General features: G+C 37.8%; 1 pseudogene across 1 annotated transcript in view; it reads left to right on the top strand.

The window, feature by feature from the left end:
* The window catches only part of LOC102868519, a 211,929-nt pseudogene that overhangs the window by 167,615 nt on the left and 29,905 nt on the right, over positions 1-14,409 (top strand). Inside the window, exons 16-17 of the transcript XR_439035.1 lie at positions 3,637-3,791; positions 12,750-12,916. The product of XR_439035.1 is annotated as an uncharacterized LOC102868519 (transcript). The remainder of the gene's footprint in view (positions 1-3,636; positions 3,792-12,749; positions 12,917-14,409) is intronic.

Raw genomic sequence — 14,409 nt, 5'->3', positions numbered from 1 at the left:
AAATTCAGCCCCTTCCCTTCTTTAGGAATTCAATTGCATAAGAGACCTAATCTTGTTTTCTAGGATTGAGGGTTAAAACCACTCACACGTTTACAGAAATTAACCAGAAATCTCCCAGTCTCAAATCGATTTACTTAAGATTTTTTTACAAGCTTACATATTTCATAATATATTCTCTTTAAAAACTTAACTATACTAGTCAAAATATCACAACAAAAAGTATTGCTATTTAAAACTTGCCAGAAGGAAGGAGCATGGTGGTGGGAGCACAGGAATCGTGGCAAGCTTTTGGAGTCGACTGCTTTTCCGGAAATGTGTTTGACGTACAGGTTTGCTCTGTCCCTGGAGTGAGGCTAGCCAGCCTAGGCCTAGGGTTTGAACCAGGAGGCAGCCTTAAGCCCCAAGGCAGCTGGGGAAGATGCGGCCATGTTGTTCCTGGTTTGGCTGGCTCCTCCCAGGCTCTTGGGAAGTTCTTGCCAGAAGGAAGGAGCATGGTGGTGGGAGCGCAGGAATCATGGCACGCTTTTGGAGTCGACTGCTTTTCTGGAAATGTGTTTGACGTGCAGGTTTGCTCTGTCCCTGGAGTGAGGCTAGCCAGCCTAGGCCTAGGGTTTGAACCAGGAGGCGGCCTTAGTGGAAAGGAAGCCATGCTACCAAGCCGAAGGTGGGTGATTTTCATCTGTGGCCCTTGGCCAGGTTCAAATTGTCTTCCTGTCATACATTCTTCTAGGTGGTATAGCACTGTTCCGTGCGATGCTGTACAGAGGTAACTCGTGGTTGCTGTGATGCTGAAGACTGTGACAGTGATGTGCCAGTCGTGGTAATGGGTACACATGGCAGACAGTGTTGGCTGGAGCTTCCCGACTAAATCAAGCCTGGAAGCAGGAGCGTCATCCACTTCTGAAATGGCTTGCCTCCGGAAACTATGTAGAACAGTGCTCAGGCTGTTCTTTCATAGGGTCGCTATGAGTCGTCTACGACTCAACGGCATCAAACAACAACAAAATTTTTTGTAGACATACGTTACCATTTTGTTCCAGATCTTCTCTTCCCTTTATCCTTGTCCCTTTGTTACTCCTTTTGATTCTTTCATAATAACGTCTTCATGCAGAGTTCTGATCTGGGAATGAGTATTAGTGAGTCATTTTCCAGGGAAACCCAGCCAGAGCATTCAAGTTTCATCTGACAGCCTCACATTGGCCCATAATGCTTTCCAGTGAAGATCTGCTGACTATTTTTACATGTCCTGTTCTCAGAATTCCACCATGTTGCTACCTTCTTCCTCCTACATATACCTTGATGGCATATAGATTTGTGATTGTTGGTGGATTTTCCCCACCAGCTTATTTTTGGGGCTTATGAAGGTATCTTGTCACTGTTATAGATGCCTGCAAGCTTTGGATTTTACTCTATATTTCATCTCTTTTTTCTTATAAAGAAATTTAGAGAGATTACAAAAACTCCTATAACCACCATCTGTCCAGAATCTAAGATTCTTAGATTGTAAGTTAGCCTTGCTTTTAAATGTGTCTGACTTAAGCCCTGTAAAGCTAAATCATAGAAGCTGATATATGACCAAATATAGTTTGATATATAAATGCTTTAATCTTTGTATTTTATTTTTTTCAGTCACTTACTTTGTACTTGTTAATAGTCTGATTTAAGAATTCATGATACATGGATTTAGTATTGTTGTAATTACCCTTTATTTTCTGTGGTATAGTGAAAGGTTTGAGGGATTATTACACCAATTATTTTTTAAATCATGGGTTAGGGTTTTGTAATATGTGAAACAGATTGGTAGCTGGTGTGCAACTAATGCTATATATATATTTGAATAATATATGAAATAGTCATCAAACTTAAGAAAAATCCAAGTAAACTTTCTACCAAAAGAATCCTGTTTAAGATTTGGAATATGTATGTTATACATATTGCTTGGTACTTTGAAATGTAAGGATAATATTCTGGTTGCTTCTTCAGTTGTTTGTGTAGTAACAGTGCCTTGTTTTTGTATGATAGGGAATTTCTGGTTGAGGGAGAACTAAAACTACCCCATGTGTTACAGGTCATAAGTAACATTCATTGCTAGAGCTGCTTGAGGATCTTTTGCAGCTCCACAATTTTAATAAATTATATTTGCAAAATACTAAATAATTAGTTTTTAACCATTTTTCAGGTAAAGATTGTGAGTTAATTTTTTAATTTCCTAAAAAGCTTCCACCTTGACATTCTCTGGGTGGTGGTGGTGGTGGTGGTGGTGGTGGTTATGTGCTATCAAGTTGCTTGCAGCTCATAATGACCCTACATACAATATCCATGAACCCTGCTCTATACTCTGCCAACCTTATTATCTCTGACACACCTACCCCCATTACCCCAGGCACTGAATCCATCTCATCAAGGGTCTTATTCTCTTGCAGTGTCCCCCCCCACCTTCCCCAGAATGATGTTCCTCTCCAGGGACTGGTCCGTCCTTACAACAGGCCCAGAGTATATCAGATGAAGCTTCAGAATGCTTGCCTCCAAGGAGTAGCATGATTTTACCTTCTTTAGGGTGAACCTGTTTGTTCACCTAGCAGAGTCAATGGTATATTCAATACTCTTCTCCAGCACCACAGCTCAAAGGAATCGGTTCTCTTTCTAGCATCCCTAGCTATTTTCCAGCTTTGTGATCAATAGCAAGTAAGTGCAAAGATTGTGGCCTGGATCAGGCACACCTTTGTCTCCAGACTGACATCATTGCTTTTCAGTACTTTGTAGAGGGGTCTTTGACAGCTGACTTTCCCATCCCAATGTAATTCATCTTTTAATTTCCTGGCTGCTGGTACCAAGAGTGTTGATTGTGGAGCCAAGCAAACTAAAGCTGTTAAAAATCTCAGTCTCTTCGCCATCTATCATGATGGTGCCAACTGGCCCAGTGGTAAGAATCTTTGTTTTCTTGATGTTGAGCCTCAGTCCATATTGAAGGCTCCAGACTTTGACCTTCTGCAGCAAATGCTTCAGATCCTCCTCAGTTTCAGTAAATAGGGTTGTGTCATCTTCGTAACTTGGATTGTTGATGAGTTTTCCTTCACTTCTAATGCCACGTTTCTCATGTGTAAAAAAAGGCAAATTGTGAAATTTCCTGATCATAATGCTGGTGCTTTCATTCCATCTTTGTAATCAACTTTATATTTAAAATAATGTATAGCACTGGTCTTTATTTGCTGTTACTGTTATGTGTCATCGAGTAGTGAACCTATGTACAGTACTTCCGAACCGTGAGCCAATCTGTCTCTCACTCAACCACCTCCATTTTCTAAGTCAGTATCAAAAACAAATTCCTAGGGCAGACTTTCAGTTATATTCTCCTTGCTTATGTCTCCATTTCAGTTATGGTTACCAACCTTCTGCAGTCTCATGATGATAAGCAAGAAAGGTCATTTCCAAGGTAGCCCAAACCGTCATAGCTGAACTCATTCTTTTCACTTTTTTTTTTTATAAAGTTTGTCATTTTTGTACAAATACATTACTTTTCTTGAGTGTTAAACATAGCTTGTTTTATTGTACACCACTGGCAGTTTTAAAGTATAGAGACATACTGTTTTTTTATTGCTGTGTTGTTTTAATATTAAACACCTGATTACTTCCTAGATGGTGTTAAGGAAGTGGCTTATGTCCACTCAAACCAAAATGTGATTGGATCTAGCAAAGCTGAAAATCGTATGAGCCGATGGGCAGCACGGGATGTCTTTGAATTGAAGCAGTTTTCTCAGCTTCCTGCTAACATTGCTGTTGGAAGTTCTAAGGTAAGCATAATCTAGGCTAATAGCATCTGTCATTTTTATTACACTTTTCACAAACATTACTCAATATGATCTTTGGAGCACTCACACAAAATAAATGACTTATAAATCACTTAAAAAAGGAAATACCATTTAGAGATCTGTAGTCACCAAAGATGTTTTACATTAAAAGATAAATTTGTATCTGAATGCTTAGTAATGTTGAATTACTTAATTTCCCTAAATAAAATAATGGCTGTATCCCAAAAATTAAGAACTTGGGGAATTCTAGAACCAAAACCATTTTTATTCATATAAAAAAGATAAGTTTTATAATTTTATTTTTTCAGAAATTTTCATTTTAAATGGAGACATGCACAAAAATTAATGTGCTATAGAATAAAATGTTTCTAACAAAAGAATTTGTTTTAATTGTGATTTGAGTGAAAGTTTACAAAGCATGTTGGTTTTTCATAAATTTTGTTTTCTAAAATTACTTATAGTACCCAAGATAGAGTCATATTTTCCCTCCTTCTTTTTTGATTCTTATTTCCATTAATCCTGTACTACTACCCCTTCCCTTCCTTCAGGGCAAATACTGTTGTTTTGACTTTTTGTGGTCATTCTAAGGACTGAGTGCCTTCCTGGCAAAGTATTTTTATTATGTTAAAAGTAAAATTTATTATCTATGATCTAATTCCATTTTAAAGTGCTATTATATAGAAATAAAGCTTTGTATAAATTTTTTTTAATTAACAGTTTGTGAGTAGATGTTAGAAATACATACATACTATATCTACAAATGGTGGTTTAGTAGGGAATTGTACTGCCAACCCAAAAGCAGGGGGCTCAAATCTACCTATGGGGGCTCCATAGGATAAAAGATGGGAAGGCACCTTCTGTGCAGTTTATATCCTTTGAAAACTCACTGGCAGATAAGCTGCATGTCACTTTTGACTCAAAATCAGTGAGTTTATGAGTCAAAATTGAAGTCTGTAGGGAACCTGTGAACTCCCCTGCTGTCTCCACTTATGTATACCTCACCTGGTTTCACAAAGGATTTAATGTGTAGATTGTGGTTACAATCTGCCAGCCACTGTGAGGGAAAAAGAGGAAGTCTCCCACCACTATGAGAGCATTAGGGTATAGGTTAAGCTTTAACACCTACTGGAGGCTTTCCATGAATCAGAACCAACTTAACAGCATTTGAAGGACATTTGTGATACAAAGTTTTAAATCAAGGGTACATGGTGATATTTTAAGTAATTTATCATAGAGGATTCTTAGAATAAATGTATTTATAATCAATATTATAAGGGACTTTGAAATGCTGTGCTTTTAGCACTTTTCAACATATTCTGAAGTTCCAGTGACAAAATAAAACTCATGAAAGCATTCTTTCATGACTCAAGTATACTATTTTTCAGATTCTCATTTGTTACAACAATATTTCCCATCCAAGAGCCTTCTTACAACCTTGTAGGAGCCTCTCTTGGACTAGAAAAACAAATATTGTTGTTATGTGCCATCGAGTCACCTGTGACTCATAGCAACTATATGTACAATAGCTCTGAATCTTGCACGTTCCTGAGCCATTTCACTGTTTCAGACACAGCGACCCCCGTTACCCTCGTTACTGTGTCAGTCTATCTCATCCAGTCTTTCTCGCCTGTGCTGTCCTTCCACCCTTCCAAGAATGATGACCTTCTCAAAGGACTGTTTCTTCCTGACGGCATGCCCAAAGTAAGCCAGACAGAGAGCTTCAGAATCCTCTCCTCCATGTAGCAGCCAATTTCAACTTCCCCAGGGCAGACCTGTTTGTTGACAGTCCATTATTTGTTCAGTACTCTTCTTCAGCACCACAGCTCAAAGACATCTGTTCTTCTGTCATTCTTAGTCATCTTTGATGCTTAACAAATAATTGCAAAGACCATGGCCTGAAATGGGCACACTTTCATCTCTATACTGACATCGTTGCTTTTTAGCACTTGTCCCTTGCAGCACATTTCCCTAATTCAATCCATCTATTCATGTCCTGGATCTGAGCAAGATGAAATTGTTAACAGTCTCAATCTTGTCTCCATCCATCATGGTGCTACAAATTGGCCCAGTGATGACAATCTTTGTTTTCTGGATGTTGAGCTTCAGTCCTTTTTGGATGTTGTAGTCCTTGATCTTCTGTAGCAAACACTTGAGATCTTCAGTTTCAGCCAGCAGGGCTGTGTTATCTGCATAATATTAGCAGGTGGTTGATGAGTCTTCTCCAATCCTGACACCATGTTCATGAAGTCCAGTAAAACCAGTGGGGGAAAAATATGTCTCTGTTCAACATCAAGGAAAAAAAAAAATACTTATCACTGGACTGATAAGCAGTATCATGACAGATGGTGAAGAAATAATAAGAGTTTATAGTAATTTCATTTTACTTGGATCTACAGTCAAAACCTTTGGTAGAAGCAGTCAAAAGACATGTTGCATTGGAGAACAAAGACCTTTCCAGAGCCCTAAAGATTGCTCCTGAGAGGCAAGAATGGTGAAACTTTCATCTTACTTACTTTGAGTATATTTTCAGGAGGAACCAGTCATCATTCTACAAAAGGTAGAATGTTGACAAGAGTAAAGACACATAGTAAGATGGATGCCTAACATGGTTAACTCCCATAATGGATTTTAACAGAACAGATTGTGAGGATGGTGCAGAAAGGTCAGTGTCCAGATTTTTTGTTCATAGAGTCACTGAGTCATAGCTTACTTGATAGATGGCACCTAAGAACATAAAAAAAAAAACATGGACATACACACACAAGGCTGACTAAATCCAGATCTGTATCTGTTTAGGCTTATGAATCCAAGGGCAGCAGAAAAGGCTGCTGGTCCAAGAAGCCAAAGAAGGGATAAGCCACATTCCAAAAAAAAAAAAGCAAGGCAGTTCAGTCAGACTTTCTTATATAGGAGATTCAGGGGACACTGACACCCACTCACCCACCCAGTGAAACTCTCAACTGATTGACTGCAGATACTATCGGAATTTTTACATCATACCTCATCACAGGAATGACCACATCATAACCACCCAACCAGAGAACCATAGGCCGCCAAGTCGACAAACACCTTAGACCTCATAAAGTCATCTGAAAAACTATGGTTTTTTATCATAGAGTCAGAACCAATGCATAGCTGACCCTTCAGCGGGTTTTCAGAGGCAGTTAATTGCATGGGAATAGATTGCCCATCCTTCTCCCAAAGAGCAGCTGGTGGCCTTAAACCACGTGCCTTCAGGATTGCAGTACAGCTTCTTGTCACTAGGCCACCAAAGCTCCCTTGGAAAAGTATAGGAAAGCCAATAGTCTGAGTTTGCTGGAAATGTTCTTTATCATGATGAATATACTACAACTTCTCAATCCATTCATTTGTGGTTGGACATCTGGCTGTTTCCATGTTTTTGTGATGATGAATAATGCTGCTATGAACATTGGTGTACAAGTCTTCATTTCTCATTTCTCCTCAGTGCTCATTTTCTCAGAGTATATTCCAAGCAATGTAATAGCTGGGTCATATAGAATTTCTATGTTCAGCTTTTTGAGGATGAACCAAACTGCCTTCCAGAGTGGTTGTACCATTTTACAATCCCACGAACAATGTATAAGAGTTGCTCTCTCACAAATCCTCTCCATCATTAATTACTTGCTGTCCTATTAAACTTTGCCGCTGCTACTGGTGTGAAATGGTATCTCATTGTGGTTTCGATTTGCATCTCTTATTACCTGTGATTTTGGGAATTTCTTCATGTATCTGTTGCCTATTCGAATATCTTCCTCTGTGAAAATCCTTTCCATGTCTTTTGGCCATTTTGTAATTGTATTATCAGTCTTTTTCTGTGGAGGCCCAAGATTATTCTATAAAACTATTGTTATGAGACTCTTTTCTGAGATGGTATTGTCAAATGTTTGTTCCTAGTCTGTAGGTTTTCTTTTCTCCCTGTTGGGAAAACTCTTTGATCTGCTCAGGGATTTAATCTTGAGATGCTCCCATTCATCAGTTTTAGCCTCTTTAGATTGTGTATTTCTGGCTGTGTATGGCATTCTCTTTATACAATACACTAGGCATTCTAAGCTTGATCCCTGTTTCTTTCTGGTGAACTTTATGGTTATGGGCTTTTCTCCCACGCTCCTAGGTCTCTGATCCATCTCGAGTTGATTTTTCTGTGTGGTGTGAGATAGGGATCCTGTCAGCTTTCTGCAGGAAGAAATCCAGTTTTGCCAGCACCATTTGTTTAAGATGCTGTCATTTCCTCATTTGATGGGTTTTATTTCCTTTCAACTATCAGTTGACCATAGATTGTTGGGTCTATTTCTGGATTCTCAAATCTGTTCCGTTGGTCTATGTGCCTGTCATTGTACCAGTACCATGCTGTTTTTGTTACTACCACTGTGTAGTAGTAGGGTTTTTTGTTGTTTTTTAATTATTAAATTTTATTTTAATGAACATTTACGGAGATTTTGGGTTTTCATTCATTCATTGTTGCAATATTTTCTCTACCCTCCTCCCCAGTTCGTTCTTCTCCCCTCTCCCCCCCTTGAAAGTCGCAGTAGTAGGTTTTGAGGTCAGGGAGTGCTATGCCTCCCACTTCATTTTTGTTTCTCATATGTGTTTTTCTTATTCGGGTCTCTCGCCTCTCCAAATAAACTTGACTTTCCCTTTTGATCTTGAAAAAACAATTTGGTGTCTGTTTTGGGATTACGGTAAACTTTAGTATTGCTTTTGAGTAGGATTGTCATTTCCACACTATATTGAGTCTTCCTATCCATGAACAGGACACACATTTTTTTAATTTTTTTAGGTCTTTTATTGTCTTTCACAAATGTTCTATAGTTTTCTTTATTTAGATCTTTGTGTTGTCTAGTTAGGCTTACTCCCAAGTATTCCAATATGTGGTTGGTTATTGTAAATGGTATTGCTTTCTTGTTTTCCTTCTCTGAGTTTGCCTTACTATTGTAGAGGAATCCCAGTGATTTTTTTTAGGTTGTTGTTGTTGTTGTTATGTGCCATTTTCTAGGTATTGATCTTGTATCCTGCCACTCTGCTAAATTAGCCTACTAAATTTTAACAGTTTTTTGTTGTTATTGAGTCTTTGGGGATTTTTGTGTATACACTATATTATAATCTGCATATAACGATTGTTTAATCATGTCTGCCAATCTGGATGCCTTTTAGTCTCTTGTCTTACTGCCCTAGCAAGCACTTCCAATAATACAGTATTGAATAGAAGTGGTGACAGTGAGCATCCTTTTCTAGTCCTTGTTCTTAAGGAAAATACTTTTAGTCTTTCTCCTTTGAGAATGATGTTCACTCTTGGTTTTGTATATGTACTTTTCACTATGTTGAGGAAATTCCTTCTATTACAATTTTGCTGAGTGTCTTAATCAAGAAGGGGTGTTGGATTTTGCCAAATACCTTTTCTGCATCAGTTGCTAAGATCATATGGTTCTTATTATTTACTTTGTTAATTTGCGGACTGACAATATTTGTTAATATTGTTAATCCAACTTGATTATGGTGAATTGTGTGCTTTTGGGTTTTATTGGTTAAGATTTTGTTACGGATTTTTACATCTATATTTATGACAAGTATTGGTGTGTAGTTTTCTTTCTTGGTAATACCTTTGCTATGGTTTCTTGCTTTGCTATGCTTGCTTCATAGAGTAACTCTGGAAGTGTTCCTTCTTTTTCAATATTTTGAAATAGTTTGAGTAGAATTGGTGCTAGATCCTCTCTGAATGTTTGATAGAATTCAGCTGTGAAGCTATCTGGTCCAGGACTTTACTTAGGGGGAAGTATTTTTTGACCTTTTCAATTTCTTCTTTTGTGATCTGTTCAAGTTTTGTGGTCTGGTCAAGTGTTCTATATCTGTTCTTGTCACTCGGGGTAAGGCATGAGTTTTAAGGAATTTGTCCATTTCCTCTAGATTTTGTTAGTTTATAAGAGTATGGCTTTTCATAGTATTCCAGTATTATCAATTTAATTTTATCTGTTTCAGTTGTGATGCCACTTGTATCATTTCTTAATTGAGTTATCTGTGGTTTGTTGGGTTTGGTTTTTTGATTTTTTTTTCTTTTGTGACATTTGCCAGTGGTTTGTCAATTTTATTGACTTCTTTTGAAAAACCAGCTTCTGGTCTTATGGATAGTTTCAGTTGTTTTTCTCTTTTCTAATTCATTTATTTCAGCTCTTATCCTGATAAGAGCTTTCTTCTAGATGCTGTAGGATTAAATTGTTGTTCTTTTTCTATTTGATGAAGGTGTTGAGTTAGATCTTTGGTTTTTCTTCTTTCTTCCTTTCTTATGCATGTGCCTATTGCTATGAACTTTTCCCTGAGGACTGCCTTAGTTGTATCCCAGAGGTTCTGGTATATTGTATTTTCATTTGTTTCAAGGAATGTTTTTATTTCCTTTTTTGTTTCTTTCATAACCCAATCGTGTTCTAGCAGAGATTTATTTAGCTTCCCCATGGATGATTTTGTAAACTTTACTTTCCTGTAGTTAATTTCTAGTTTTATGGCATTGTGATCTGAGAAGATACTTTGTATTATTTCAGTGTCTTTGAATTTGCTGTGGCTTGCTTTATGGCCTAAGGTGTGATCAATTCTGGAGAATGTACCATGTGCACTTGAGAAGAAAGTGAACTGAGTTTTAGTTTAGTGTATCCACAATGTCTAGTTGGCTGATTGTATATAGTTTAGATCTTCTGCATCTTTGTTGAGTTTCTTTTGAGTTGACCTATCCTTTGGTGATAGTGGTGTGTTGAAATCTCCTACTACTATTGTGTTGCTGTCTATTTCTTTCTTCATTTCTGATCCCTGTTGTTTTATATATTTTGCAGGTTTATTATTTGGTGCATACATATTGACCAAGGTTATGTCATTTTGATCTGTTGTGCCTTTAATCAGTATGTAATGCCTTTCCTTATCTTTTATGTTGGTTTTTATTTTGAAATCTGTTTTATCAGACATTATTAATAATTCATGTTTTATTTTGCTTTTGTATTGTGATTTGAAAATTTACAGAGTGAATTAGTTTTCTATTATCAGATATTCTTATTGCTGCTCCTGCTTTTCTGAAGTTGCCATTTACTTGGTATGGGGGTTTTTTTCCAGCCTTTGATTTTGAGTCTGTCTTTTTCTTCTTTTTTTTAGGTGTATCGCTTAGTAGGCAACCTATTGATGGGCTCTTTTAATCCCCCCCCCCCACACACTCTGCTTTTCTTTTTTCTCTTACTTGGTGCATTTAGTCCATTCACATTTAGTGTGATTGTTATCAGGCCAAGTTTTACTTTTTCTGTTGTTTTTTGTTGCTATGGTTCGTGCACTTTGAGTTTGTGTCTTCGTGTGAAGGACTGTACTTGAAATTTCTTGTAGATTGGTCTTATTTTCACAAATTCTTCAGTTTTTTTACTTTCTGCAAAGGTTCTAATTTTTCCTTCATAATTGATGGAGAACTTTGCTGAGTATGGGCTCCTTGGCTGGCAATTGTTTTCTTTCATCTTTCTGTATTTGCCCTCCCATTGTCTTCTAGCTTGCAGGGTTTCTACTGAAAAATCAGAATTTAAGGTAATTGTTTTCCCTTCATAGGTGACTCTCTTTGTTTCTCATATTGCTTTTCAGAATTCTATCCTTATCTTTTTATTTGGAGAATTTGACTATGATATATCTTGATGTAAGGTTTTTTGGGGGGTATAGCCTATTTGGTGTTTGCTGTGCCTCTTGATTGTGATTTCCCTGTTCTTCAAAATACCTGGGAAGTTTTCGTCTAGTATTTCTTCCACAATTTTCTCAATGATTTCCCTTTCACTCCCCTGTTCTGGATTTCCAGTCACACGTATGTTATTCTGTTGGATGTCATCCCACACGTTTCTAATGTTTTCTTCATTTTCTTTACATCTTGTCTCTGATTTTTCTTCAAGTATGTTTTCAGTGAAGCTCTTTTTTTCCATCTCCTTATTTATACTTTCTTTCTTTCTTTTTCTACCAGCATGTTGGACACTTTTATCATTTTGAATAATATTCTGGATTGCATTTTCTTGCTTTTCTGTTCTTTCTAGTACTGTGTTTGTTGTACCCTCTGTCTTGTGATGATTTTTTAAAGTTCTTGAACCTTTTTATCTGTACTATCAATTCTTCCAACTTTTTCTTTTCTTCCATAGCTGTTAAAGTTGTTCCTCATAAATACATTTCTTCTAGGTTGTTGTCTCTGGGGTATTTGCCTTCTTAATTACTTCTTCCATGACTTGCATCTTCTTCTGTAGCTGTTCAAATAACTTCATGTCATCATATTTCTTCTAGTTCTCTGCTTCTGGGATATTCATTGGGTCTGCTTTTTTAAGAGAAGGATTATTTTGATTTTTCATGATAACTGAGGCTGACTGCTTCTTTCTTGAAATTATGTCTTTTCTTAGTACATGTTAGGTTGTTGCAACTATATAGTGACCAAGAGTATGACAATGTTTTGTGAAGGACCTGTATATTTCTGCTCCCTTCTGGGCCCTAAGGCCACAGGGCCAGGGTCTAAACAGCAATGATCACCCCAAAGTGCCTGAATGGGAAACCAGGAAGCCTTGGTTTTCCCTTGCAGAACAGGTTCCTGTGCCTCACTCGAGCTCCTCCAGCTCTCTTGCTCCCTTCTCCTGTGTGGTCTAGCAAAACAGCAGTGATCCCCGCAAAGTTCTTAAATGGGAAACCAGTAAGCATTGTTTTTTCTCTTCCAGAACTGGCTCCTCCACCTCACTCGAGTTGCTCCAGCTGTCCTACTTCTTTCCACTTGAGCTTAAGGCATCCTGCGTGGTGTAGCAAAACAGCAGTGATTCCCCCCAAAGTACCTAGTAATCAGCTGGACCAGATCCATGGCTGCTGATGACATGATGCAGCAGATGCTGACAATGCAGAAATTATTTTTAAGCTTTGTTTTTTTTCACCTTGTCTTGCATTCAGACATACCAAGAAAAAGTCAAGTTGAATACATTGACATATAGTGAGAAAAGCCAGCAACCAAATGAAGGAATTGATGTTTTATACCCCATAAGCCAAAAGGAGAAGAAAATCCACCACACAGACCGGACCACCTTCATAATTGGAAAAACACCAAAAGGGATTCAAAGGTATATCATCTGGATAACATTAGGCTTTAATGTAGCCTAATTTAATTTAGCTCTTAAATGTAGATTTTTGTAAAATAGGTAATTGTTTGAATTATGTTATACCTGTCATCTGACTATTTCGTAGATGCATGGATTTTTTGTACTTTAAAAATAAATTGCAAATGTTTTAGATAATTCTTTTTGGTTTTATTTTAGGTATTTCTTTAAGGCTAATCCAGATTTTATTTTTTTAAATGATTGTGGTTTTTACTTGTTAAATTAAATACTTTACTTATTAATTCATTGAATATTTATTGAGCCCCTAGATGGAGAGTAAGCAAAAGAGAAAAATACCCCCAACAAGATAGATTGACATAGTAGTGACTGTAGCAGTTGGCTCAAGTGGGTGAGAGATAGTGAGGATTGCACAAGTTTGGATAAGTTTCGGTTTCTTGTACAAGGGGTCACTGTAATTTGTACTCAATGGCACCTAACAACAAAAGTATATGTCAGATGTGCTGACTTATGAATATATAGTGTGAAACTAGATAGCTCACTGTGTAGTCATGAGGAGTGACATCAGACCATAAAATTAAAATTGGTAGAAAAAGAACAATTAAGTCATTTTAATATTATATGCTGAAAGAAAGATATGAACCATGCTGGCAAATAAGACAAAGAAGGGTTTCCTTTTGATTGGCTGTCAAAGATGATTTCTGTGCATAGGTGATACTTAAATAGAAACTTGCCATATGGCCATACCAACCTGAATCTCATCTAGGTTGGAAACTGGGAATAGTTTTGCAAAGAATAGAGTAAGACTGTCTATGCAGGGGGAAGAGGTTCAGTGTGTTAGAGGAACTGAAAGGATACTGGTATACTTAATGCATAATAAGTCAAGCAAAGAGTTGTTGTTGTTGTTGTTGTTGTTGTTATGTGCCATCGAGTCGATTGCGACTCATAGCAACCCTATGTACAACAGGTCTAAACTCTCCTCTGTCCTGTGCCAATCTCATTGTCTCCGACACACTCATCCCGATTGCCCCAGTCACCGAATCAGTCCACCTCCCAGAGGGTCTTCTACTCCTGTGCCTGCCCTCCACGCTCCGAAGTATGACATCCTTCTCCAAGGGCTGGTCCCTCCTTACAACATGACCAAAGTATGTCAGACGAAATCTCAGAATCCTTGCCTCCAAGGAGTAGCCCAGTTTAACCCTCTCCAGGATGAATCTGTTTGTTTCCTTAGTAGTCCATGGTAATCCTCAGCACTCTTCTCCAACACCAAAGCTCAGAAGCCTCATTTCTCCTTCTATCCTCCCTGGTCATTGACCAGCTCTCTGATGCATAGCAAGTGATTGCAAAGACCATGGCCTATACCAGGCACATCTTAGTTTCCAGAGACACACCGTTGCTCTTCAGTGCTTTAGAGAGATCCTTAAAAACAGACTTTCCCCATCACAATACGCCTTTAATTTCCTGGCTGCTGGTGCCAAGAGTGTTGATTGTGGAGCCAA

This window comes from Elephantulus edwardii, unplaced genomic scaffold (genome assembly GCF_000299155.1).
Source record: "Elephantulus edwardii isolate Elephantulus edwardi_28Jun2011 unplaced genomic scaffold, EleEdw1.0 scaffold00379, whole genome shotgun sequence".
NCBI classification, from domain to species: Eukaryota; Metazoa; Chordata; class Mammalia; order Macroscelidea; family Macroscelididae; genus Elephantulus; species Elephantulus edwardii.
Note: the sequence above shows the minus strand (reverse complement) of the source record. Positions and strands in the feature narration are given on the sequence as shown.